The sequence below is a fragment of the Neomonachus schauinslandi genome, chromosome 10 (assembly GCF_002201575.2).
Source record: "Neomonachus schauinslandi chromosome 10, ASM220157v2, whole genome shotgun sequence".
NCBI classification, from domain to species: Eukaryota; Metazoa; Chordata; class Mammalia; order Carnivora; family Phocidae; genus Neomonachus; species Neomonachus schauinslandi.
In genome coordinates, this window is record NC_058412.1 from 56688501 (window position 1) to 56695845 (window position 7345).

Below are 7345 nucleotides of genomic sequence, written 5' to 3' on the forward strand. Positions count from 1 at the left end.
TCACCAAAACAGTGCTTATAAATTAAGCTTTGAGCATACAGACAACCTTTAATTTACTAGCAATTTATCTCTGCAAGGTTTACTTAAGATTGAAGAAGAAAGGAGAGAGTATTAAACCTATTTTCCTTCTTTTTTCATTTCTCCCAAACTAATGAGCAATGATTCCCCACCTCTCTGCTTCCTCCCCAGTGTATAGTTTCTGACTTTTTCCTTTTCCCAGGGAATAGGTCTAATCCAGACCTACGAGCCCCAACCGCAGGGTAAGGCCAGAAATAGAAACTAGAGTTTGAGTGTGATACAGGGCTGTTGAGATGGCTGGCAGGAGTAAGAGGAGAGCCCAGGCAAGGGAGGTTACTGCAGAGGAACCTCGGAAGGGGAACAATTCTTTAAATATTTTCAAGTTAGAACCTCCTTATATTTTAAAGGAAAGTCAATACAAAATGACACTTAACTACTTCCCTGTCCTCTTTTTAAATATACAATGCTAAAAGACAAAGTGACACTTCATTTTAAAATGAAAAACCTGACCTTTTATTTTATGATTTCAAGCACACAAGTTTAGGAAAAAAATATAATGAATGATCAAGTACCCACCACTTAGCTGTGTTAAATCTTAACCTTTTATGAAATTGCTTCAGATTTATATTAAAAACAGTAAAGCTATGGTTGAAAAACACAGGCCCTTCCTAGATCCTTTATCCCTCTTCAGTTTTTCAGAGGTAACTTTTATTCTTATTTGGTATTTATCATTCCAATGAATGTTTTTATACTTTTGCTACATATTCCATGATTCCCAGAAAATATATTGTATAGTTTTGCATGTTTTAAAAACTATATTAAAATTACATAAATATAAGCAAAACTATCATATTATATCCTGGCTCTGTTACCAGCTGTTTGACCTTAGGCAAGTTGCTTAACATCTGTGCCTCAGTTTCTTTTCTGAAAAATGGGGATACCACTATGAGTTTATAGGGTTGTTACGAGGATTAAATGAGTTAATATACTCTAAATAAATCACTTAGATAAGTATCTCACTCATCAGTGTTAGTAATTATCATAAAGTTGCAAAAGGACGTGTGATTGTATTATATATACACACTCTGAGAAAAGACTAATTACTGAATTGATAGATATATATAACCCATATAATGCCAGACATTTTTCAAATTGTGTAAAAAGTATAAATACTTACGAAGTTCAGGCTGGAAAGATTCACTAGCCTAAATAAAGAGGAACTGAAACTGCTAAGAAAGGAACTGAAACTGCTAAGAGAGAATAAAGTCCTTATTTTTTAACTTATGAATTGTAGGTAACATTAAATTACAATATAAACATTTGATTTAAATAATTTATGACAGTTTAAAAATACCTAAATATGTAATGGCCTCCTTTATGAGTTTTGGTGGGTAGGGTTATGAGAGAAGGGGTAATTCCTCAATGGGAAGCTATGCAAAGACTTTTTATTTTATTTTTATTTCCTTTTTTTTTTTTTTTTTTAAGATTTTGTTTATTTGAGAGAGAGAGAGACAGCGAGAGAGGGAACACAAGCAGGGGCAGTGGGAGAGGGAGAAGCAGGCTTCCCGCTGAGCAGGGAGCCTGATGCGGGGCTTGATCCCAGGACCCTGGGACCATGACCTGAGCCGAAGGCAGAGGCCTAACGACTGAGCCACCCAGGCGCCCCTCAAAGATTTTTAGACTGTTAATTTAGCTCTCACAGAAAAATAAAACATTTGGTACTCAAATTTCACTTGTTTTCTGAACTCTTAACTAACTGCAAGTAAAACAAATTAAAATTTTAAATGTTTCATAATAGGATTCATCTAGATTACAAAATTTTCATAAAGACAACTGGATTCTGCAAAATTTATCCATGCAATTATGGACTCAGTATCTAATTATGGAAACCTTTGATATAGGATTATTTTTTAATAGTCTCTAGGTTAAAAATCCGAAAACAAAAACAAATGCCCTACATATTATGTGAATTCTAGTGAATTTCTTACAAGAGCTTTTTAAAGGTTTAAAAAATAAATCTATACTTTGAAGATCAATTAATGTATCTGATTGATACATAAAGGAATTCGATCTAATAAGCATTTACTAGGTGTCATTTACTGGGCTAAATATTTTATACAAGATCTTTAAATCCATGTACTGTATCTTCATGGACAAAATTTACAAGGCTACCATAGGTACTCTGTATAGACACATATACTTCTGCAAACAGTTAAAAATGACTACTACAAAAGCCAACATTTAAGCAGGCAAAGCATATAAAATGTAGATAAACTGTGCAAATTATATCCATGGAAGAGTGCTGAAACATTTGTTTCCCCTAGAGTTTGGCATATATTTCAATGTCTAAAAGGTTAACAGTAACAATTAAATGTAACATCAAGGATCTGTCTCCCCCTCCCACCCTCAAAATAAAAAACAAACAAAACCCAAACAACCCAATTCGGAGTATGAGAAAATACTCCGTGAAAGCCAGTGAAGAGGGAAGATTAAAGTTCAAAAGTAAAGTTTTACTTTTCTTCTCCTAAAGTGAGAACTCTGAAACGGAACCACTGCTTTTAATTTGCCCCCTTCCCATGCCCCCACTAAAACATTTACAAATATGAGTTAGTCCTTTCCTCGGCCCCCAAGAGAAGATTCAGTGGGAAACCAAGCTAAAACTTGCTAAACCACTAAGAGAAAAACCTAGCCACTCTCAGTACTTTCCTAATGGAGAAAAGACCCTACCACTGTTCACCCTATACTCTTGTCCTCTGCCTAAGCAAGACACTGCACCTGCCAAACTGGGAGCGTAAAGAACAATGGTCCAACTTTGCGAACACAATCTGGGGAGGAGACAGATTTCTTTAGGAGTGCAAGAAAGGAGCAGAAAAGATCCTTTCAGGAGCGGATGCATGAGCTTTGGGGCTCTCCTCTGCCTGTTGGAGGACTCAAAATCCGCTTGCTTCAGAGACCCTTGGAAGCAGCCGCACTCCGGTCGCAGCCGGCCTCGGGCCTGGGAGAAGCAGGCAGTGTTTACACCTGTCACGAGGAAGGGGGAGGGAAAAAGAGGAAGCCCGAGCAAAGCCCCAAACTTCACAGCCCCCGGGAGGGAGCGGCCGGCCGGAGCTGTGGGCAGGTGGAAGCGGAGGGGCAGGGCAAGTCGGCGGCGGCCGGGGATGTGGGAACCGCTCACACTTCCCCGGCCGGTGCCCGGGATGGCGGGGAGGGATCTGTGCGGTTTGGACGCTGCCGCCGGCGTCCCCGCACCCGCCGCGGAAGAGAGCAGAGCCCAAGTCCGGAGCCCGCAGGCCCGCAGAGCCGGCACCGTCCCTGTCCCCGCAGTCCCAGGCTCCGCGGCAGGCAGGTGCTCCCGGCCCGGGCAAGGATCCGGCCAGTGGGCCGGGCCGGGTCCCAGCACCCTGTTTCCCCCGCGCGGCCGGGGAAGCGGAGCGGTGGCGCTTACCTGGCTCGTTCGGGGCGGCCGCGATGGGCATGGCTCAGGGGCCCGGGGAGTAAGTGGCTCCCCGGGGAAGGACCGGCTAGTCCGACGCGGAACTGGTGAGAGCGGAAGGCAGGCTGCTCACAGCCCTGTCAGCAAAGCAGCGCCATGGGCGCCCACCCGGAGTTTCAGCGCTGTCGCGGGACCCCCATCCCATCACCCTCCGCCCTCTTCCGCCGCCGCCGCCTCCTCCACCTCCTCCTCCGCCGAGACCCCCCGCCCACTCCACACACTCTCCCATCATGCAGCGGGGGAACCGCTGCCGCCGACACGTCATTTCCGGGCGCAGGTGGCTAGGTCGGGGCCGGGCGCTGGTGGGTACGGCGGGGTGGGGGTGGGGGAGGACACTCCAGGGGAATTAGTGTCACAGAACGCTCACCCCTGCGCAGGCGCGGTCGTGCAGCGTGCCGGCCGCCATTTTGGGTGTGGGCAAGCTGCCCTTTTTCTTTACTTCCTTGCGAGTCATCAAGCTGTTGCGGGGAAAGACGTCTTTCCGCATTCCGCCTGTCGCTGAAGCTGCGCTCCAGGCGAGGGACAGGTGCTTTTCAGCCGGTTAACGATATCGTTCAGTCAAGACCGAGTTAAGTCTCTTGCTCTCCAAATAAAATTGCCAAGATTTTGAAATACAGAACCATATCTTCTCCACCAAAAACCTACCGGAGAGCCCTTATCGGCTTGCCCCTTTCGCCCCGAAAAACGACTTTTCATTCAGTCCAAGTCCCTTCCTCTTTTTAATTTAAACTGACAGAAGAGGAAGCTGGTGGTTGATACATAACAAAGAGATTGTTATAAATCAGTCTTAAGAGGGAAAGCACCCGCCGAAGACTGACAAATCGGCTTTGAGACCAACACCAAAAAAAAAAAAAAAAGGAATTTTGCTAACAGATGGAGACGGTGGTAATTTTTCATAGATGCTGCGGGAGAATATCCAATGAAGCTAAAGATAGCAAATCAACTTATGCATTTCTCTAGCAGGGGTCATAACGGATTTTTTTTCTATCATCAGTCTTGAGCAGTTGATCATTTGCGTTTTTATAACCTTTCCCTCTTTTTTTATCATCACAAATATCTGTTAGAACACCGACCACTGTAAAAATCAAACTATAAGGCTTTAAGGATTATTGTTATCGTCCGGGATGATGAGCCCGGGGTACCTACCCTGCAAATCATGAGCCCTGCTGAGTGCTCATTCTGCTCACTTTTGCCAAACCTGCACCGGTAATAGTTCCAAGACAACAAAGCTCAACAGCTACGCAAAGAAACAAGGACGGAAAACACCCCCTCAGCCACAGAGAAGTGTCCACCCCCTTGAGTGGAGAAATTATACAAATCAGGGGAAGGATAAGGACAAAAGCAGTTCATCACGGTTTATCCCGCCTCTGCAATGTTCTAGACAAATTAACTTGGAGCGCTAAAATAGACTCGCATTTGTCTTTTTACAACTCAGTCGCTGTAAGAAATACGGAGACTGCATCACTTTAAATTGGAGTACCAATTGCTTTGTGGTGGTACTGGATTTTTTGTTATTGCTCAGTCACTAAAGAAAAATCTATATGACTTGTCAAATTCCTATTGTATTTCGCCCCCTGCTGGTGTAGCTCGCGTGCAAGCGTGAAAAAAATATATGTATATGTCACTATAAATGTTTATTGACCAAGGAAAGAAAAAAAAAATATGTGTGTGTTTGTGTAGAGACTGGAAATGAATTGACTTTAGGTGAACACATGCTTGTTTTAATTTGATCGCTCTACTAAACAGAAATATCGGAATAAGAAGAACATATGATAAAATCCTAAAGCAGACCCTACACCAAGAAAATGTTTAAATTGAAATAATGAATTTAAACATCAAAACGTTAAAAAGAAAACCCTGCTTGAGGAAAAATATCTCCCTGATCCATACATAACATATGATTATAAAATGATGATTCTTGTCAGATAAATGTAGAAGCCAACTGTATTCACTTAAGGACAACAATTTAGAAATCCGTGTCCAACTTTGAATATGGAAATTGAGTAGCCATTTGGTCAGATGACTTGTGAGTGCAACCAACCAACTTGTAATTGGTAATCTTACACAGGATTCTGAAGACAGCATTCCAAAGCCTATGAAAATGTAGTACAAAAGGACAGTCAGTCTTGTTTCTGAATGTTTTTAAGATGATGAATCTGTAGGAAACATAATTATTAAAATTCATTGCATTTGGAAAAAAGTCATTGCATTTGGATCTAATGATGGTATTATTTTTGTTTACTTTTTAAAAATTATGACCATAGAATTCTTATGACCTAAGAATTTGCATCAAGAAAAGAAAAAGTAAATGATCATTTATCATGTGTTGTATTTACTTCTAGTTTTTTCTCCTGTGCGGATTTTTTTACAAAGTTGTAATCATAACTTAATAAAGTTATGTAAACATAACTTTCCACTTAATATTATGTTGTAAGCATTTCCTTCTATTGCTTAACATTTTATAAAACCTTAACTTTAATTGCCTACATGGTATTCAATGGAGTGGACATACTGTGATCCATCCATTATCCTATTAGTAGATATTTTCCACTACTGCAAATAATACTCTGATGAACATTTTGTGCATGTGGCTTTGTCCAATTGTAGGACTTTTTTCTCAATATAAAAATGATGGAGCCAAAAACTATTAATGTTTTATTGGCACTTTATCATCTCACATTATTTTCCAAAAGACTATGCCAATTTACAATGCCACCAGGATGTAGGAATGTACCAATTTTACCACCTCCCTACCAGCAGTGGATAATAATTAAAACAAAAAAAAGATGGAATTATACTTTATAGACTAAAAGTTGAAAGGAACTTAACTCACATTGTATAAGAAATCAACAAGCACAAAACCCCAGCAATGTGATGTTCTGGAAAAGCAATAACATAGACCTGGATCTATGAACAGGGTCTATCATCACTATGATTTTGTATAAATTACTTAACCTCTCTGGGCTTCAGTCTTCTTATATGTCAAATGAGAGTGCAACTAGATCACAGGTTCTCAACTCCTTTAGGACAAGTAACTAGCACATACATCTCTTTGAGAATATGGTCAAAGCTTTGGCCCATCCTGCAGAAAATACTCATCCCACAGAGGTTCAGATTTCTTAGACCTCCTAAAGCTCATTCATGGAAGAGGTAAGTCTATGAACTGCAGCTTCAGAAACCCTGCATCAGATGACTTCCAAGGTCCTTTGCACCTACACATTTTCCTAGGATTTCATTTTATGACCCAGTAAACACTTTCTGGCTAAGTAATACTTTTTAGTGGACAAACAAATGATAATATATTCATAGATGGATTACTTTTCAGCACTTAAATAAACTAGGGCTATAGGTATCAATACGGTTAGATTATAAAAACAAGAGTGAATGAAGTTTCAGAATGGGTAAAATGTGATATGAATTTTATAGTATCTGTGAGTTTTAAAAAGAAACCAATACTTTATGGATATAAATTTTATATAATAAAATATAAAAATATGGATTAGGGGCTAGTATGGAACGGGCCAGAGAGCAATAAAGTGGACTTTATTGTCATTGCAATGTTTTATATCTTTAAGAAAATCTGAAGCAAATGTGACAAGCCATTTACAGTTTTTTCTTTTTTTTTCTAGCTTTAAGATCTAACTGACAAATAACAATTGTATTTACCTAAGATGTACAATTGATGTTTTGACCAAGCCATTAACATTTAATTCTAGGTGGAGGGTACATGGGTATGTGTTATATAATTCTCTGACATGCTCTGTATTCCCTTTTTCATGGTTAAAAAATAGTTTTTCCAGAGCTAGTTAGTTTAAAACCATGCATTGTGAACAG

The 7345-nt window shown here is 40.3% G+C and overlaps 1 protein-coding gene across 4 annotated transcripts in view; it reads right to left on the reverse strand.

Annotated features, from left to right (window-relative positions):
- The window catches only part of AFTPH (aftiphilin), a 67554-nt gene extending 63890 nt beyond the window's left edge, over positions 1–3664 (reverse strand). For all 4 annotated transcript variants that reach the window (XM_021699036.2, XM_021699034.2, XM_021699035.2 and 1 more), the window contains exon 1: positions 3464–3664. The gene's annotated coding sequence lies outside the window, so the exon portion shown is untranslated. The remainder of the gene's footprint in view (positions 1–3463) is intronic.
- Positions 3665–7345: the final 3681 nt, after the last annotated feature.